We start from the raw sequence: 21,904 nt of genomic DNA on the forward strand, positions 1-21,904 counted from the left end.
GGAATGCCCCATTCTATCTCAGATCACAGCAGTCATTTTTTTCAATGTCAAGAGAAACACACAGGACAATAATCAGCCAAAAGCAGTAAAGTCTCACTTTATTTTTTGCTAGCCATTCTTACTGACAGCTAATTTAGCCGCAGTTTTCAAATTATTATTTCTCTTTCTTTTCTCCCCAACCCCTAGCTTTTCTCTGCTTTCTCTCTCTCTTATATATAAATTCCTATATGTACTATTAAATTCCTATATATACTGTTTACCACCATCTCTATTTGACATTTATATATGTGTTTATTAGATATATGTTGATGTCATCAATGAGACTTGCTCCAAGAGGAAAGGGACCACGTCTCTTTTGGTTAACCATTTCATTTTCAGCAAGTAGCAATGAGCCCAGGAGGAGTAGAATAAGTATATATTAAGCGAGTGGATAAATAGAAAAGAGAGACCACTAGGTTTTATTGTCTTTGAAAGTTCTGCTCTTAATAAATGTGCCCAATTGTGTTGCAAGGCTGTAGACACCTTCGTCATTTACAAAGAGCTTTCACAAACATGTCCTTATTATAAAGGTGACAGATATGATTGCCCCTACTCTATTTACAGACTGGACTGAGACAGGGAAAGGTTAAGCAACTTACACAAAGTTGCACAGCTAACTCCTGGCAAAACCAGACTTTGAATCCCTGTCTTCTAACGCTGAACCAGGCCAGTGGGTATTCTCATACAAGGTGGCCTCTCCTACATATATGGGGACTTCTGTGTATCAGGGTATGTGGACTCTGTGCATAGGAAGCGGGGATCATGTCTTATCCCTCACTCAGTACAGATGTTGCGCCCGCTCTGCACCAGACACTGCACAAAGCTTCCAGGTGGCAAACCTGGGTGAGATGGGATCCTTGCCCTCGAAAACACTCATGATTTAATGCTAGCATAATGTTTTGAACTTGCAAATTTTCAACTTAGTTAAATTTCTTTCTGGTTGAAATTCCACCCTGCCCACAGTTACAGTATCATGCAGGTTAAATGGGAGAAAAAGCAAGGCATGGTGGCTTGAACATACATTAACAGCTATTGCTTCGGATTTGAAAGAAGATTTTTAACCATTCTGCACATGTGTTAGGGATCCTCACAATAGTACATATTTCCAGAGCTGAAGCCAGAAGGTTTAAATTTATGAAACAATGTTGGAACTTCTTTCAGCATGTACAGCTGGAACCAGGATGGCATTGTCAAGAAATTGTTCTGGAAAATATAGGCAGCAAATGCACCTTCCCTTTTCCATTTTTCCAGTGTTAGTGTCTCCAAAGACTGCTGAGTGAGAAAAGAACCTGCAAAGGTGTGAGATGGAAATCATATTACAACATTTGAGCAGGTGAGATCATCAGAGATGATGGGAAAGAAAATGGCACTTTAATGCATGAGAGTAATCTTCCAGGATTTGTACCAAGATGTGTTATATTTTAACAAGAAGAGTTCCCAGACGGGTCAATTTCAGGAATGTCACATGAGCCCCTGGAGAATAGGTGGTTGATGGGCTATCACACTCCAAGGTTGAATGTGCTGGGTAAAGCGAGCAGGGTGAGGTGAGGTCCTGAGAAGTGCAAATTACAAGACAAATTTATTTTTTTATTTGTTTCACAATACATGAATTTGAAATAAAACAATAAAAATAATCCTATAAGTGAATAGAAAATGAGGAAGTAAACTAAGAGATAAAAGTTTAGTTCTCACATGTGGGAGATACACAGAGTGTCTACAATTTTGTGGAGGCAATAACTCCTAATTTCAAGAAAGGGTAGAAGAATACTCATGGAAGAGACACATGTGAACAGTGGTACATAAGCATGAAGGAACATGACAAAGTTGTGAGGGGTCTAGAAGAAGTAGTTTTGCACGGAATATGGAACATGGCAACAACAGATTCAGCTAGCTCTGGCTCAAAACAACCTGAAAATCTTGTATAGAAGGTTTCCAACCAGCAGTGCTATTTCTTGCCATATGGATTGAAGCTTTTCTAAGACTTTTATTATTTGATTTCTCTTAAACAGGATCCAGACAACTAAATTACCACTCATTGAATACTACAGTGGGTATCATATCAAGATTCAATCTGTTCTTTCATTTCTACCAAAGAAATAAAATTAGATACCTATAATACAGGTTACATTGAAGCTAACAATTTGGGGTTGTACCTACCACCATTACAGTAAAGGATTTCCCTTGCATTTTATATGAAACGCTGTGTGAATGACATTTTAAAGGAAAAAATGTTTAGGACAATTGCATTGTGTAATTGAACAAAATCTATTCTTATTTCAGATCCAATGATGATCTGCAAGTACTATGAACGAGGAGATGAATTATATTCTGTGCCGAACAGAATGAAGGGTATTATTCACAGGAAAAGAAAATCTAGTTTCTTTTATATACCACTTACATGTTGGGCTTTTTTTTTCTCATTGTTAGAACTTAAATTTTTAAAGTTTAGAGTTTTAAAATTCTCCAGAGACTTTGAACCATCATTGAGTAATCCATCAAAAATCCAGAGGCATTAAAAGTTCTGTGACTAATATGTGTGAAATGTTTGAAGATGAAACTCTCTTTTGTAATTATACACTGCAGAATATGGAATAATTTCTGCTGTGTGAATTACCTACCTGAGGATACTATTTGGAAGTTCTATCTTGCATAAATAACAGTCAGTATCTTATAGAAAAGCAGCAGTGTATTCACATCTGGAATGGAAATTATTTCGGAATCATTCTCATGAAATATTTTTTTCATTATTACTTAAATCTAGTGACTATGAAAGGGAAGTAAACTCACACAGCTGACTTTTTTCAGACAGAGTGATTCAATTTATTCTTGTTCTAATATTGTAGGAAAATAAAAAGGTTAGAATTACCTTTTGGATTCAATATGGTATTTCCCCCTTGATGCCTAAACAAATGGAAGACAGGCAGCTTTGCTAGCTTTGGGCTCCAGGTTAGTAAGGGAGTTCCCTTGTGTTTTATCTGAAATCTGGTTCTTTTCCATAATAATGAGGGATTTATATCCTGAACTTAATCCTTCAAACAAAGAGGCATTAAAAGTTCTGTGACTAATATTCAGATCTAATGTATAAGTATGTTCTTTTAAATTACACACTAAAACAGTTTGGGAGACTGGAAGGTCTAGTACAAACCCACTTCTGCCTTGGAAATGGTGACTTAGTAGGTCCATGGTGGGGTTCAGGAATGTGTAGGGGATTTTTTTCATTATTGTGGTAAAATTTATGTTACATAAAATTTGTTGCTTTAGTCACTTTTTAATGTACAATTCAGTGGCATCAAGTACATTCGCATTATTGTGCAACCAACACAACTATCTACATCCAGAACTTTTTTGAAGTTCTATAACCGTTAAACAGTAACTCTTCATTCTCCTTTTCCCCAGCCCCTGATAATCACTATTCTATTTTCTGTCTTCATGAATTTGACTCTTCTATGTACCACATATAAACGAAATCATGCTATCATACAGTATTTATCCTTTTGAATCTGGATTGCTTCATTTGGCATGTTTTCAAGTCTCATTCATGTTGTAGCATATCAGAATTTCATTCCTTTTTAAGGCTGAATATATTCCATTGTATGTATATACCACACTTTGTTTATCCATTCATCCATCAATAGACAGTTTGCATCTTTTGGAAATTGAGAATAATGCTGCTATTGACTTTGCGGTACAAATATCTGTTCAAGTCTCTGCTTTCATTTCTTTTGGTTATATATCTGGAAGTGGAATTGCTGAATCATATGGTAATTCTATGTTGAATTTTTTGAGGAACTGTGATAATGTAGGAATCTATAGTTTTTATCCAACACTGCAGGGGGTCCTGTGATCAGGTAATTTGGCCAACACTTATTTATCAGTTACACATTACTACAAAACAATCTGCCCTCCAAATTAATGGCTCAAGACAATATTCATTCATTCAGCTCGCAATTCTACTGGTTGGCTCTTCTAGACTAGGATAGGTTTATCTGATCTCTGTTGATCTAGTTCATGCTTTTGTTGTCACTTTGCTGGTCAGCTGGGTGCCAGCTGGTCCCAGATGGCTTCAGTCATATGTATGGTGGTTGTTGCATTGTTGGCTGGAGCAATGAAGTGACTAGGCCTAGAATCTCTCATTGTCCAGCAGTCTAGCATAGGCCTGTTCATGTGGTGGCAGGGTTCCAAGAACAGCAAAAAGGCAAGCCCCAATGCACGAATGCTTTTTTTCAAGTCCTTGCTCACATTATGTCTACTTGTCCCATTGGCCAAAGCAAATCACCTGGCCAAGCCCAGAGTCAGTATAAAGGATACTACCAAAGGGTATGAATATCAAGAGGCAGAAAAAGAGCTGATATCATTACTGCTATCACATCACCACAACTTACCTGCTTAATTCAATTTTCTGATGAACTCAGGGTTATCTGAAAATTTTCTTCTGCCACCATAAATCAGTAAGTAAAACATAACGGTCTCTGAAGTTGCACGCAGGCCTCAAGAGCTATATTCCCCAGCTGCTCTAAAATAGTGTCCATTGTGTGTTCATTTATTCATTTAAGAAATACTTATTGTACATCTATTTGTTCCTGGAATTCTTCTAGACCTTGGGAACAAAGCCATCAACAAAATAGTCCAGGTTCTTATTCTCTCAGGACTTGCATTCTACTGTAGATGGAAAAGTTTTGGGAGTTAGAATAAATGTGTAAAAATTATATATATAAAAAAAAAGCCTAGAGAATATTCTTTATTTCCCATTTCTCTACCCCTTTGTGCTTTTATAAATATTAGAATATAATAAAATAGTTTGGTTAATTAAAAGTTCCAGGTATTTAAATGCCAGAGAGCAGATGTAAAGCTCTATAAGAACATGAAGATTGACTTTTAACTTATAATCTTTATACAAGACGGATGGATTTGTTTCTCACCTCTTTTATGCTTTCTGCAAGGTTTTGTAGCTAAAACTTTTGGCCTCACTGCTGCCTGAGGGAGGGCAGCTGAACTTTACAGCTCAAAGGGCACTAAGGAGTCACATAGTGATGGATGGCTAGGACAGACATTTTCTTTGGAAATTTCTTTCTTTTTTTATTATTGTGTATGTTTAGTCCTGTGGGTGTAGAGTGGAAGTCTATGTTTTTAAAATAACACTACTTTGTTGGAAAAGTTGACTGTTATAGACTAAAAATATCTTTCAATACCTGCAGATGAGCTCAGCTTGATGTCCAACCAGTGGTTTGGAGATGCTGGAACACTCAGCACTAAGTACCTTTGCCAACTGAAACTCACTACATGAACAAGAGCTTTCTATAGGTAGCAACCAAGCTTCATGTTTCTGTGTAATCAAACATCTCAGTGAGAGAGAATTAAGAAATTGCACGTGGGAGAGCTCAAAGCATACACTTTAGAATCAGATAGATGTGTCAATTATTAGCTTTGACCTTGGGCAAATGACTTAACCTCTCTGAGTCTCAGTTTGTTTATCTACAAAATGGGATGATAATACTGTCTACCTCATGAAATTTGGAAATATTAACAGAAGGCATGTAGAGATCTTAGCACAGTACCTGTAGTAAGCACTTGACACAAATATCAGCTAAAGGATATTATCTTAATAAATACAATTTTATCACCATAGACAGGTACCTCTGGCCTTGCTCTTGGTACCAGAATCTAAGCTACAGGGAAGGTACTCTGTAAATCATCCTAGCACCATGTCAAACTGTGACAAAGACATTCAAGAAACTAAATTTTGCTGTTCATCCATAGCCAGTCAGGGATTCCTATTTAGGGTATTGCCCAGTATTTGAGCAATTTTTCTATGACTTGGAGTTGCCACAGAAACAACCCAAAACCAGTTTTTCCCCAACAACGACGCAAACTAGCACTTCAAACACTAGCACCTTGCCTGGAATAACTCCAAGATTGCTAGCAAGAAACTCCCTAAAATATCTCGTGGGAGGTTTTCCACCAGACTTTCTAGGAGAGCCCATTACCAAAATGTGAATTTATTCAATCATGTGTTTTCCAGTTTGGACTTAGCTGAAGGTAGCGGCTGGACCTGGTGGGAGTTCGTTTGGGAGTCGACTGTGATGAATGGGAACCAGAGTTTTATGAGGTTAGAGGAGAAGGGAAAAAGAATTTTGGATCATAGGTACAGGAACTGTATTACCTGCATTTTCTGGAACAATCTGATTTCACCATAAATAGAGACACCAAAAAGAGAGTCAGATACTAACTTTGGGTTGCCGGGGGCATTGCTCTCTGGTGCTGGAGAGAGCCCGGAGAAAAAGAAATTAGAGGTAGGAGAGGGATCCAGAGAGGAAATGAATGAGGGAGAAAGATAAACTTCTCAGATAAGTTATATGAGCAACATTAACTGTGATGCTGTGTGAGAAAATACCATCTTCCTGTGCTCCGCCATGTGACAGGAAGTTGATCTGGATTTATTTCTCTCTGGGACTGTATTTTTCTCCTCACTTTTGTGTGTGTGTGTGTGTGTGTGTGTGTGTGTGTGTGTGTGTGTGTGTGTCTCACTTTCTTCCTTGTTATAGGGTGATATTTTTTTCTCCTGAGGAAATCATAATTCTATCACAGTGGAAATTGAAGTGTCTACAAGTTTTTTACTAGTCTTAGGATATTTTCTTAGGACAAATTGTCAATTTCTTCTTTTATGGAAAATACTAACATACTTTTTTCTTTAATGGAGTGACCTTGATCTCTTCCCATGTACTGTTCTTTCTAATTTCTAGACTAGAGCTAGAAAAATTGAATTTAAGGAGTTGTCAGCCAGCTTGGCAATAGCCACATTGACAGCATTACAATGTTTGCTCCAAGAGACCTTGAAGCAAAACCCTTGGGCATTTTTACCAATGACCATCCATGAAGTGACAGCACTGTAGACATGGAGCTTCACTGTGTCCATTTTATCCAAGCACAAGCTCAGGGCCTGGTGTACAGTCAGTGCTCAATAAATATTTATTCACTACTGATTGGAGAGATGGACTATGATGAAAAACAATAGTCTTGCCAGGTACAATTGAAACCACTGAGGTTAACAGTTCCAACAAGTGGTCTTTGGCAGCTCTGCTCTGGGCAGTGTTTCCCTCCTTCCTCAGAACACACTTCCTCAGCCTGAGACACTGTCCACTTAAATGTGTGGCCCATGGTCTCTCCCCTAGCAAACCAGTATGTGACGGTCATCTGAAACTATGGCTTCAGGACACCTGGGTACTCTGGACTGAATATCTGTCCACTCCCCTCCTTAAATATGTCAAAGATTATATTATAATTCATTTGGAAATGAAAATTCTTAGACTAATTCCAGAAGCAACTGCAAAGTGGGGACAAATTGATTCAATTCAGTAGTTCTTCTGAAAATGATGTTTGAAAGGAAACTTGAGCTGCCTCTATTTTCCCCCTAAAAATCTATGTGTCATTTAGATGTTGAGGACCCTCAAGAGGCAGAAATGTCTTCATCCCTGATGTTTCAGTGCAAATAAAAGCTTCTGATCCCTTTCCTTGAAATCTAAGGCTACTGCTGTTGACCTCTTTAAAGCAGACAACGGATACCCTAACACTTCCTGACTGGTAGGTGACTCTTTGCTGGGAATAAGCTCTGGCTTTTCCCAAGGCCATGCATGACTGGAGCAGTAACTTATGAGTGGCATTCAGTAGGACAGCGATTAGAGCAATGAGAACTTTTACCGTGGGAAGCATTGACTCCCCAGACAGAATTAAGAGATGTAGAAACATTTTTATTCTACGTGTCTTCATTTCTCTGGTCTGTACAAGGTCACCCATACAATCAAACAGGAGTAGAGACTTAGGGACATAAAAGTGTTTTTGGTGAAAGCAGCACCATGTTAACCCCTGGAGTAACAGAGTACAAAGTCACTGTCAGGGACAGAAAAACCATTAGATATTAACCATTATTCTGGAAGGATGTAGCCCATTTTATTTTTGGTTTTTATCAAGTACCCTAAATGATTCTAAAGGTGTGGAAATAACTGTCCCTGAGAGCAATTCCCATTGGTAGTTTACATAGTTGTACCTCAGACTAGTTGAACTTGTTTTATTTTTACTTTATATATAATAATATCTTATTTTCATTTTGCATATAATTTTATTTTTACATTTGTGTACATAGTATACAATTATTTTGTATATAGTACCTCTAAATTATATTTCTATTTTGTAATATAATGATAATGATAACATATTGACATGCATTGAGGACTGCTTATCATGTACAAGATATTGTTCCAAGTGCTTTACATATGTTATCATTATGATGATAACACATTTTTTTTAAAAGAGTTGGTATTATTCTCATTTTACAGATGTGAGAAGCTAAGTGGTTTGCCCAAGATCCCATATTTGGCGAGTGGTGGAGCTGAAATTTAACCCAAACCTGGTGATTGTGGTGCCTGAGACTTTAAACTACCAAACTGCACCGATCAAAGTTACCAGAAGATTTTGGAAATTTGACTGGAGGAAATTCCATCACTGGGCAATAGAGAGATACGAAAGTCTATGGGAAGGGAAAGAAAGTTTCTCCCTCCACAGAAATAACGTTTAGGAGGTTTTTGTGCATTAGAGAAACTTAGACCATCTATCTGTGGCCAGGAGCATACTTAGTTGATTAATGGCCAAACCCATAGAAATATAGACTTTGTAGAACACCAGCAATCAGGTGTCAAGATGGCGATGGAAGGCACAGGAGCTCCAGGTCAGTACTTGCTCTGGAAATAAGAGAGGAAAAGCATCAATCTGAAGCAGTTCCTGGGCTTCACCTAACCTGGGAGTGGAAGGGAGTCTTGCTTCTGAATGCCAATTAAAACTAGTAAGAGTAAGAGTAGAAAGGTACAAAATGTGCTAAAATAATTTAAGATTCTGATTAAAAGCCTTGTTAGGTTTTCTGTTTTGTGGAAATCCTTCTGTACTGACAGGAGAGCTAGAAGGACGAGTCCTAATCGAACAGACCTCCTCTTGGTTGGTGAGCCCCTGGTGGTTGTGAGCTGATAGATGGGCTTTTGTGATAAACTGGCCTTGATGTTTTTAGTTAAAATTCCAGCAGATCGTGGGTAAAGTAGGAGAGGTTTCTAATACATCTTAGATTCATTTATTCACTTGTAAACATTTATCGAGTGCTTTTGATGAACTAGGCAGTACTGTAGGGGATGCAGAAAGGGCTATAGTTTAAGAGGAAATAGAAATAAAGAAAAAAAACAGTCCTTTTCCCCAAGAATCTCACTGTTGAGTTGTAGAGACAGATAAGAAAACCAGCTTCATGAGGTGTTTCTGTAGATGTGTTTGAGAGTAAGTATGGCATCTGTGAGGCAAGGTGACTGTCCCTCTTAGGAGTGGGAAAGCCAAGTCCAAGAAAGCCCTTTAAAGGAGGCCTTACTGTATGCTGTGAAAGATTTGTGCAGACTGATATGACGAGCATCCCAGGCAGAGGGAGCAGTGTGTGCACTGGAAAACACAAAGCAGAGGTGGCCCCATAATTCTGCAAGTGCATCGTGAACAACCAAAACTAGCCAACTGGTCACCCAACTCCAACTTCTTTTATGGAGTGTGGGAACCCAGTTCCAGAGTCTCAAAAACCCCAAAGTGGGCTCTATTTCTCAGTATAAAGTCAGACTCCCTGTTTTTAGAGCTTCCTCTGAGATTCTATGTGTGAGTTCATGTTAATACCACCTGGACAATGGGTGATATTAAAATTCATTCAGCCCCTTTCGTGAAATTAGAATTACCAAGAAGGAAAGGAGCTAATATTTCTTGAGCGGTCACTATGTTCCAGGCATGGGATTAGGTGCTTTTTGGTTTTCGGGGGGATAGGGAGAAAAGGGTATTGTTATTTGTTTATTATATAATTGCCTTTACCAGCAACTTTCTCACCAACTGTAGCTGCTTGCCTTAATCACTAGAAGCATCCACTTTTAACCAGAGATGTGACTTGTTTTCTCCTGGGCTTCTATTTGCATTTAGATACACCTTCCTCTGTGAAAAGCCATCCCTAAATCCTAATGCTACATTGTATTTCTCTAAGTGACTTGCCTTACAGCCCTTCTCCCAACTGCCTATTACAATTATTTATGTTGATGTGATGGCTCACCCCCTTAAGTGAAAGGATAAACAATTAATGTCCCAGCTTGAGGTGGCAGGCTGACCTTTCTGAGATGCCATTAGAACTTGTCTAGAAGAGGGCTGTGCAATATGGCTGCTCAGACTAAACTTTAACTAATTATTCAATCAACGATTTGGCAGGTCAGTCAATGGGAAACAATTTCAGTCAGCTAAAATTGATCACACTTCATTTCCCATCAACTGTCAAGCCAAATTGTGGATAAAGTCATAAGTAAAGGATCATTGCCCGTCATTCTTGGGACCAGCTTTTTCTATCTCTTCCACTTACTTAGACCTCAGACCGATCGATAAAAGCAGGTATTTTGCTCTTACAGAGGGAACCAATATAAAATGTTTACCACCTTCTGAGATGGAAGGGAAGGGGAGAATATTTTCTTTTTCATAATTGATGCGGCTGCAGCCATCTAATCCCCTAACCTTGTCAGGCAGCTCGGATATGAAAGTTGGTTTTTAAATCCCATGATCCATTATGCATCACTTACTTCCACATCTATTACCATTCCATCAGCCAAATGACAGGATTCCCCATCAGGGCCTCTGAATGTGTGGGGCCCTTCAACTTTATGCCTGTGGATAGGCATGTGGAACTTCACACATGGGTGATTTACAGGCAATTAGCAGGAGGCAATGGCAGATTTAGTATAGCTTTTCTGGGAGTTATGAATAAAGGATGTAGGGAGGAAGATTTCCACCCCCAAAAAAAGGCTTGGATAGAGCCAAGCAATGAATTTTGCGACTTTAACCACTACCCTCTCAGAAGATGTTCGAAAATGGAATGTATTCTTGAATAAGTTGACTGGCAACCTCTAAAACCCACTGCTGGCCCAGGCTGGTAGAGCCTTACTGGGTGGGCCAGTGAGTCGTGGAGGAAGAGACACAGACTCATATTTATATACATGCTTCCTTATCTCCACTGGGTCCCCAAACCAACTCACTTCCTTCCTTATGCCATGGGACCTGATCGAGACTTAGGCAGAGAAGACCTCTAGGATCTGGATATGGACCACCAAGAGGTAACCAGAATGGAATTTTCTAAGAAACACGGCCATGTGCAAAAATTTCCACATTTTTCTCCCAATAATTTGTGATGTAAAAAGGGTAGAGTTTTTAAATCTCTGTTTTATAGCATAGGAAATTCGAAATTCAAGTGATCTCCCTAATGTCATGTAGCTACTTAACAATGAAACTGGGTTTGGATTCCAGATCTCCAGAGCAAGATCCTTTTTTACCCAAACTATATTTCCTCAATCAGCAGATTCCAATTTAACAATTTTCTCATGCATATGCGCATCCTTTATTCTTTCATTCACTCAACAGAAATTTATTGAAAACTCATTATGTGCCATGCACTTACTATTTGTACCCTCAAGGAGCTCACGGTCTAGGGAGAGAGACAGATTAGCAAGAGAGCAAATGGTATCGGTCGACATTATTGAAGTGGTTGGAGCATGAGTGCTTTGGGGGTCTGGAGGGGGCACCTCTTTCAGTCTTGGGGGTGGTCTAGCAACGTCTTTCTTGAGGATATGGCATAAGGCCTCAAGGATAAGCAGAGCAAGCTAGTTGAAAGCACTTTTAGGTCAGAGGCAACAGCATATGCGAAGCCCCAGAGGCAAGACAGAGCTTAACAGGCAGTTTGGTATTTAGAATGCAAGGTGGAAAAGAGGAGAGGAGGGCTGGTCTATTCATGGAGGAGCTTGTAAACTGTAAGTTGGCTGCTTCCGGAGAGCCAGGCCTCTGGCCCCATCTTCCTCCTCCTGCTCCTCTCCAGGAGGAAGGAAGATTGACTTTGGGTCACTGTCAAGTACTTCTTTGAGCGGCCAGAGAAGAAGTAATGCTTCTGCCACAGAGCACACAATGGTGATTGCTCGCACAGACATTTTTCTCCCAAAAAGAATTGTGTAGGCTAAGTGGCTTGATCGAGGTCACTGGCTGCTGGTCAGGGAAGGAGCTGGTCAGAGATTTGAGGCCAGGCTTCCTGTCCAAGCTGCTTTCACGGTGGTGTTTAACACTGCCTTTGACTTCTTAGTATGTCAGTCTTTTCATTTGAAGAAAACTCTCTTTTACATTACATTACTTTCTTTTCCAAATGCATAGGAGAAAATAACACCATTCTCAAGTAACACTATTCTCAAGCCTTTAAGTTGTCCTCCATCCACAAAAGGAGTGGGCTATCGCACTAAAATTAGGCTCTTCAACAACTTCTTAAATGTTTCCCTTTTAATCGAGTAAAAGTAATATACTCATAATTCTTTAAAAAACAGTGTGGTAAGCCTCAGTATTAAAACCTTTTATTCCTGACTGACATGAGCAGTTCTAAAGGAAGGGAAATTAGCATTGGCATGAACAGGACATTACGTGCTACAAGTCTGGATAGGCTCATTCAAAACAAGGAGACTGGGTCTTCTTATAATATTTCAGGGTTGATGAGCATGAGGAGAGCAAACCTAGTCCAAGCCTTGTGTTACAGACTGTGTAACCAGGAAAAGGCAAAAAGAAAGTGGAGACTAGCACCTCTCGGCTCCCTCCCAAGCAGTAAATGCCGGGAGCACTGGTGGTGAGAGCCTTTCTTCAAGTACATGACGCCAAATTCTATTTCCTTCAACTTTAGAATGTCAATGAATTAGAATAGGGGTTGTTTCCACAAGATATTAAAATGACAGATAGTATTATTCGTTGTTCACCGGAGAACAGGGCTGGTAGCTACAGTTTTAGGGGATGCAAATGCAGATGTCTCTAGAAGCCAGGAAGGAGCTATAAATGTATGAGTCCGGCCTGGCGAATGCCAAGGGCATGTGACAAATTCCTTCTCCAAGTGTCAGCTCCATATGATTGAGATCATGAGGGAATAGGGACCCAGTAACGCAGATCCTATAAGTTTTCAAAGGAATTTAATACTCTGGTTTTTGCATGTATCTTATATTTTTTAATTAGAAACTTCTGATTTTGAAATGTTGCAACCCCTGGTTTGTATCCTGATTTGCTAGAAAGAAAAGTGATCATTTACTGTATATTATTGAAAGTTTATGAATCTCAGTAGTGTGGAAAGAGGTGAGCATGAGGGAAGGAAAGCAGGAAAATAAGGAAATAACACAACAGATGAACATGACATTTCCCCCAGGGAACCAGAGACAAGGGCTGTCAGAAGATTTGAGGGGGGTGGGGGGCCTCCACCCAGCCCCTGGGCCCTGCCAGTTGGACACATTGATTCTTTGAATCCCCAGGAAGAAGTGAAACCACGTAAAATCCCTTGAGCTTCTGGGGAAGGAAAAAATGCCATCTCTGCTTAAACTGTTCCATTGCAAGAAATGTCATCCTCTGGATGACAGGGAAGGGGGAGAATATACCTGGATCTTCCCAAGTGTAATTTGTTAGAGGCAGAAGTATTAAAACATTCCCCACAGCTCAGTGGCATGGAACATTGGAAAACACATCCTTTCTCTATATAAGACGTGTAAAGGGAAAAGAACTGCCTCTTCCTGCCAGCTGAGTGAAGCGGTAGAGGCAGCGTGCTTTGTTGTTACCACCAAAGTGCCTCAGAGCACAGATGACGTTGGGCAGGAGAAAACCCTTCAGCGCAGTGAGGATTGTCCCAGTCAGGTTTGCTTTTGCTGCTATGTTTATCATATTATAGCGCATGATGCTCAAACCCCCATGAGTTCCCACGGAGGTAGCTGCATCTTAAAGGGGAGCAGAGAAGTGAAAGCAGTTCATGCAGATGATTCCAGCAGAAAGTTCCCCACCCTGTCCGGAGCACCATCTCCATGCACCATGCTCAATGTTAATTCTAAAGCCTGGCCTGGAGGGACTTCGGAACAGACTTTATGATTAACCCAGCTTAATGGAAAAGTCACCCCTGAGTCCTTTGCCCACCATGATCTGAATGGCAGAAAGGTTGCTGAAAGCTCTTGCCCAGTTGCTACTGCAGTGGTTAGGAGGTTAGCTCCTTTTGCTAAAAAACCCACTTCGGATGTGCCTGCAGCCATGGTGCATGTTTTTAAAAATGTGCTTGTCACATTTAAAAATTGCCATTTTGCTCATAATTATGGGAATGTAGGAGTGTCTCGTGTTTCATTTCTCTCCTCCAGATTTCTTATCTTAGACTTTACACCGGCCTGAAAACCGAAAGGTCTTGAAATCAGACCACAGAAGTCAAGTCAGGGCCTGGTGCAAACACAACAGTTTAGGAAAAAGACCCAGATCATATTCCACATGAAAACCCTTCATTTTGCACTTATACTATCAAAATAATGTGAAGAATTGAGTCAAGTATCCACATTATTTTGCTAATGAAGAAAACTTAATTGTTTTCTTCTAATAACACTGAGCATAGGCTTCAGCAATAACTTTGAACCATAATGGATGCTTTTACAACTGTGGCATCTCCTTAAGATCCATGTAAAGATTGCATGTGTGCTTGGGAAGGGATCCTTGTGTTTAATTGGTAGTTTTTAAAGCGCCTGGAATGTGATTGAAATGCTGTGGTGTCGAACTCCTGAGGCAGTTTCAAAGAATTTTCAACTTCATTCCCATTATAGTCTTACAGTTTGGGAGAGAGAGGGCGATAGTGTTCATGCCACATCTCCGACTGAATGTATCAGTAACAAACTACCCTGAATTTGGAATAAAACCACAAGAGTCATTTATTATTATTATTATTATTATCTCTTAGTTCTGGGGGTTGACTGGACCTAGTTGAGCAGATCTCCATCGAGATTTATATAGTTGCCATCAGAGTCTGGGGCTGGAATCATGAAAGGCTCCCACACCTCTAGGGGCTGATGTTGGCTGTTGGCTGGGACCTCAGTAGGAACTGTTGGCCAGAACACCCGTAAACGGCCTCTTCGTGGTACCTGGACTTCCTCGCAGAGTGGGCTATGGGTTTCAGGGTCCTTCTTCCCAAAACAGAGAGCCAGACAAAAACCATATCGCCATGTCTAATCTAGCCTCTGGAGTCACCCAGTGACAATTTCCAGTATATTCTATTCATTGGAGGTGAAGTGATATGGTCAGCCCACAGATAGGGCAACAGGTGAGCCCACAGACAGGGCAACAAGACTGTCCCTCTTGATGAGAGGAGTGTCAAAGGATTCTAAGTTATGAAAAACTTCAAATCAGTCTTTTAAAAAAAGGAGTCAAGTCAGCCTCCTTTTAAAAAAGTAGTCAAACCTTTCTGCCACCCGCCTCTCACCCCCCGCCTTTTTACTCACTCCCTGAGGAATAATGACTCAAAATAAGTCTACCAGAATCTAACTAACCAAATTGGCTGGAGCTAGAGAATGTTGCTTTTTTTCTTTTCCAAGATGAAATTACCTGTGAAACTAGAATGGCAGTTCCTCTTTTAGAATACTCTGAAATTAGCAAATGATTCTCAAGTAGGATAGGCAAGACTCCTGAGTAGTAATGACTTCGTTACACTTTGGTGCTTCCATGCCCAGATTCAGGCTGCTAGGTGTAATAGGTAAGTCTCCTCTCATTTGCTTGAAGCTGAGCAGGAGGCGATGTCCATTGTTTGAGAACACACATTGTTCACACGAGCCTTTGTCCTGCATAACAGCTCCTGTTCATCAATATGATACATCGCACTCTGATTTTCTACTTCTCTCTTTCTTTCGGGATATTCCTTTCTCTTCTCTGATTGCTTTTTCTTCTTAGACCATTACTCTAGTTGATAGTGCCAGTTATTATTGGCTCCCATCTCCCTCTCCAATAAGGCTGTGATTGATACTAATCCTCCTCATGGGACACATTTTATAGGATGCACAGTGGAAACCATTCTCTAAATCTTAGCTTTCTATGTGCTGACAATTTACAAGGTTGCACCTCACACTCATCTCAGGAGGCATAAGGGGAAATTTGAGGACTATGTAATCAGACCTCCTAATAAGAACAAAAATGCCTTTCATATACAGATGCTGTCATGTTACTCAGCAGTCTGTGCTACACCTCAGTTTTTGTTGTTGTTGTTGTTTGTTTGTTTGTTTGTTTTTTAAATTTTTTTCCAGCCAACTAAGTACTAGATCTGAATTTTTATGTTATTTGGGACATTGCCAGTTCCTAGAAGCCCAGCACGCCTCATTCCTCTCTTCTAAGGAAAGTGGTATTTTAATTACTTTAATGAAAATTTCACTTGCCACCAATTCCATAAAAACAGAAAATTGAAGTAATTGCAAACACCTCACTGAAGCAGGCTTGCTCCATAATATAACTGCATCTTTCTTAAGACAACTGAGCTCCTGAGAGATTTACAAACACAGTATGTTACCTAACTCTTCATTTGACATATGCTTGGGTTGAAATTTTTTTCCAGACTCAAGAAATTGTTTTCTGAAAAGTTTTGATCTTTCATATGAAGTTTGTATCCCTAAAATATGCAGGCCAAGGAAGCCAATGCAATCCAGTATTTTCTTGCAACAGTATTAGATCCACTGTGTTCTTCAAATGAATGCTTGCATCCAGAAAATAGAAGTGCTTATCAGACTCAAAGCTTTTCAGCAACACAAGCTAGATGCATGATTTGTTAATCAGTTTACATGAAACTCGAAGAAGGTTTCTGTCTCTTCTACCTTGGTATGGTCACACTGTGAATCGTTATGAAAATTGGGTTTGTTTGATATTTTAACATGAAAACTCAGAGCTAGTTATATGTATGGGGGAAAATGAATATGCAAAAACTTATTACTCCTTTGAGTAGTTAGATTTCACTCCCAATCTTGTTCTCACATCCAAAAGTGAGACTCTTCCCTGGATTGGCTGTTTTAGAAGAGATGATATTTCAGAACCTTTCTGTTTCCCTTCCTATAATATCTGTGTTCTTTTTGAATAAATATTTCTGAGAAAATTGGGTGTTTGGGGCTGAATTGAATCCCCCCCAGAAAACTTGCATGTTGAAATCTGAATCCCCATTACCTCCAAATATAACTCTATTCAAAGATAGAGACTTTAAAAAGGTAATTAAGTTGTCTACAGCCATGCCACCCTGAACAAGCCCAATCACATCTGTTCTCGGAAGCTAAGCAGGGTCGGGCCTGGTTAGTATTTGGATGGGAGACCACCTAGGAAGACCAGGTGCTGTAGGCATAAAAAATAAAAATAAAAAAATAAGGGATTATAAACTGACAAGATCTTTGCAATCTGTGAGGTCAACCAAGGGTTGCCTCGCCTAAAAATAAATAAATAAGTAAAAAAGTAATTAAGTTAAAATCAGGTCTTTAAGGTGGGCCCTAATCTAATATGACCGATGTCCTTATAAAAAGGGATTAGGACACAGACAACAGAACCAGAGACCGCCTTCTGAGGATACAGCAAGAAGGTGGCCATCTGCAAACCAAAGAGAGAGGCTTAAGAAGAAACCAAACCTTCAGACATTTGATCTTGGACTTCTAGCCTCCAAAACTGTGAGAAAATTAGTTTCTCTTATTAAGCCGCCTAGTCTGTGGTATTTTGTTATGGCAGCCTTAGCAAATGAACACACTGGATGTTTATCCTGCATATAACAGAAACTCATTTTTCTGGGTAACTAAAAATGCTTTGCACATTTCTAGGTACAGCTCTGAGCAAGGTGAGAGTAGCCCGGTCTCAGTTTCAGGGTGTCAAAGGTAAAGTTAGACACTAGTTAAAGTGATAAGGATGGATTTTAATCAGTAATACACTGGTTCAGTAGGGAAACAATAAGGAGAAGAGTCCAACGCAAACTGAACTCGACTTGTACAGAAATGACTGGGGAGTTTTAAAAAGAAAATGAGGGCATAGGAAGGGGTCTGAGCCAGGGTTTGACGGAATCAGGGATGTGAAAACTTATAAAAATCAAGAACAGAGGATTGGTCCATATGAAATCCATCTGGGTTAACTGGCACTTATTGAACTTAGACTTCCGTCCTCCCTCAGAGGCTGAGAGACAGGGGCCTATCTTTAGGCGTTGGCTGAAACAAACAGTACATTCCTTTGACAGCCTTGAGTTTTCTCAGGCAGGCACTTTAAGGGGAGCTAGAGTTATCCTAGGTTCACAGCCTCAAACTATGTTAGTGTTTGTTCAAGTCTTTATAGGCAAAGGTTCACAGGCCTAGTAGAGAAGAAGGCTCTGAGGAGCATTGCCAAAGTTTGATCAAGGAATCTTTGTCAAGGGCCACCGGAGTCAAGCAGAGCCTATGTGCTGACAAATGCTATTTAAGCCCTTCCAGCACTGAGAGGCATGAAAAGGAACCACAGGTTTTTGTTGACATAGCACCATCCAGTAATGAAATCCAGAGCCTTTCTGAATTGTGAGATGACATAGGTCTAGGAGGAAACTCCATAAAAGCAGACCTGAAATCTAGGGCAGGCTCAGAAATCAGGGAAGGAGGTAGGAGCATTCAAATTTAGAATTTAGGGTTCGCATTTTTTTCTGTACCTGCTGTACTTTATTATGCAGAGAAGTGAAAGGCTGAGCGTGGGGGTATGGCAGAATTGGGCCATTGCAGTGACAACTAGAAAATCGTAAGCTACAAAGCAGATGGGACAGTTTGCAAAAGGGGAAGTAATCGGGCGTCATAGGTGGGTGTCCTGTGCTACATATAGCTGGCTACATATAGCCCATTCAGGTAAGGTGGTCACTGTCAGGGTGAGAGTTCAGAGAGAACCCAAGCAACAAGCCCCGGGCAGCAGAGGAGAGGCCTGCGTGGTTCCTGTGGGCTTGGGAGCTCGGGTGCTTCTCAGAAGCCAGGACCGCATTGTGATTCTGACACTGCACACCACCTGGATCAGCTCCTCAGAAGTATTCTCATAACTCTCGGTGCTTTTCTTTCCTCGCATTTATTGCAGTTTATAATTACAATTATTTGATTAACAACATCTGTCTTCCCCACTACACTGTATGTTTCATGAAGGCAGAAGTGGTGACTATTTTACTTTCCATTGAATTCCCAGAACCTAACATGGCCCCTGGCAAGAGTCGATGTTCAAGAAATACTTGCTGAGTGGGTGAATGAATTGATTCATACCGATGCCCTTAAGCTGTCAGAGCCTCGCTTCTGGAATGGAATGCTGTACGATGCATGGAAGGTTAAGGATAGAAAGTGGTATCCTCCTGGGGGTAAGCTGGGAGAAAACCACTCTTACCTGGCCTTAGGGCCTCAAGTCGCAGCTGCATCTATGTGGATTGGGAGAGCACCTCACATCTGAAAGATCATTGAAGGTCTCAGTGACTGGGCCTGATTATGGGGATTTCAGAATAGACTCTGACATGGGAGGCCCAGAAACTCTTTGCAGAGAAAAAAAGGGCAGTGGATCTGCCTGTGGAGACCAGGCCAGGATATGATCTTTAACAGAAGGAGGCGCCACACAGACAACTGTTTAGCAGCCTCCAAGCCTGAAGTGATAGAGCAAATAAGGACCATCACAGTCCAGGGAACACCAGATCTCTGGCTGCCCAGTGCAGAGAGTTAGAAAGCTTCTTATCCCCTGACTCCATCTGCTGGGACCTACCTTTCTATGTCACCTGAAAACTGGTCAGATCATCTTCCAGGCCCTCTGCATCCCTAACTTCTATATCTATCCCTGGTCCCCAGCTCTCCCTTTATAGATTCTGTTTGTCCTAGGTACAAACATCATAAGCATTAAAAGGTGCTGAAAAAGTCCCATAAATCTGAAATCATTCTCTCTTTCTCTCTCTTTCTTCCCCTCATAGACACACACACACACAGACACACACACACACGCACAGTTCATAGACACACACACACACAGAGACACGCACACACACGCGCACGCGCACGCACACACACACACACACACACACACACACACACCTACCTCCACCCACTCCAAGGACACTAAAATGCTTGCTATTCCACCAGTCACTCTTTTGGCTTAAGGAATTGAAAAGATTACAATTCAACCATTCTTATCCCTGGGCACAATTTACTTTGTGAGAATCACTTTTCTCTGGGTACCTGGAATACTCTTGGGAAAAAAAAAACGCATCATGGACTAGATGAATTTTGATCAGAAAAATGTATTTAAGAAAGGCCTAGAACATGAGGTGATTCTACAGTCACAGTGAGATCCTTGCGTGGCCAGGAGGCCGGCAGCGACATGCTGATTCTATGGTAGGGTGAGAAATGGGTGGGTCAAATGCAATTGATGCAAAGAAGAGAGAAGTGTTAGAAGGGGCCAAAAGAAGACTGAGGTCAGGCAGTTCACAGCTCTATGCATTGTGTCAAGATCACCAGCCCTACCCCAAGCCTCCCTCCCTCACGCCGCCTCTTTCCCAGAGGCAGTCTCCTTTTTTCCTACTCTAGCTGGCTCAGAGGCCTAACTCCCCTAAGCGGATGATAAAATAATAAACATGTAAATACAGGTAGATGGCTCAGTCTCCTTTCACGGAGCTCATTTCCAGAGAAAGTCCTGCACTTGTCCAAACTATTGTCAGAAAAAGATATTTTCTGTGAAGAGGCAGCATTGCATCGTGGGAAGGGAGCTGAGCTGGAAATTTTAACTAGAATTCTAGTCCCTTTGTTGGCACTTGCCCTTGCGTGACCTTGGGCAAGTTCTTTCACCTCCAGGGGCTGCTCTTCCTTTCATGTAAATGTCATGCCACCTTTGGCCTGTTTGCTGCCATTTTTTGTTGAGAAAGGCACCCTGGGAAATCTGATTAAGGACAGACTCCCAGCCTCTTAGCCAAGGGAGGGGACCCTCGTGCTTAGATCTCGTGAACACTTTGGATCAACCTCAGCTCTTCTAATGTTAATTTCTTCCTCCTTCTCGCCAACTCCGCTTTTCTGTATAAGGGCACAGCATGGCTGATTGCATTTAAAATTGCTTTCTAAAAGGCACAAGCATGCATCCTGGCTGGGCTGCCTTTGTGTAGACCTGGGACTGATTCATCTCAAGAGGCCTAATTCCAGCCTTGGAACAGACTTGCGGAGATGTCATTGAGAAGGGCTCACAGGGCTAACCTCAGTGACTCCCCAGGGAAAGGGAAATATAGCCCCGGCTCCAGGTGTCAAGGAGCAGCATAATGGCCAGAGCTCTCCAAAGTCAGCAGAGAGGGCACAGCAGGTGTCAACCACTGCACTTATTTTACTTATTAATCAGTTTAACTGTCATCTCCCCAGATTATATGCAGCCATCATGATGGTAGGAATTCTGTCTTGTTAGCTCACTTGTGTATCCTCAGCATGTAGAACAGTCCCTGGAACATAGCAAACTACTAAGAAACAGATTTTGAATGAAAGAATGGATGAAACGCTACAATACACACTCTTGGAGTCTGGCCCTCACCCCACAGGCCATCCTGAAATTGATCGAAAGCAAGGCAGGCAGAGGTCGCAGGAGGAACAGAGTAGTTTGGGTCATCAGCTGCCCAAGGACCCTTTGCTCCAATGTGAATATTCTCCCAGGTGATGGGAGGAATTGGGGAGGAGTGGTGCTGACAGAGTTCTTTCACCTTCACTCCAAAGACAGAAAGTTAATGACATAGAAGGGAGTAAAATGGGGCCAGCTCCCACTGCGCAGTGCTTATGGGTCTTTTCACAGTTCTATAATTTAATTAATCCCAAAAGATATATTCCCTGACCTCTAATCACTTACAATAAAAACAAGTGTTGTTTTTTATACTGAAGATGGATTGAAATGTATTTCTTTATACTTGAATGCAGGGTTTATGACCCGGACTCAGGGAAGCTGTACTTACTTGAGGGCAGGGGTAAAGGTCTACTTTGGTTTCCCATTGGCCTCTTCTAACGGCTGC

At 40.9% G+C, this 21,904-nt stretch overlaps 1 protein-coding gene and 1 pseudogene across 1 annotated transcript in view; both read left to right on the top strand.

Moving 5' to 3' along the window:
- Window positions 1-21,904, top strand: part of ST6GALNAC5 (ST6 N-acetylgalactosaminide alpha-2,6-sialyltransferase 5) — a 145,115-nt gene that overhangs the window by 86,850 nt on the left and 36,361 nt on the right. The window lies entirely within an intron of this gene.
- Window positions 17,138-17,256, top strand: LOC112486090 (annotated as a pseudogene).

This window comes from Pteropus alecto, unplaced genomic scaffold (genome assembly GCF_000325575.1).
Source record: "Pteropus alecto unplaced genomic scaffold, ASM32557v1 scaffold25, whole genome shotgun sequence".
In the NCBI taxonomy this organism is placed as follows: Eukaryota; Metazoa; Chordata; class Mammalia; order Chiroptera; family Pteropodidae; genus Pteropus; species Pteropus alecto.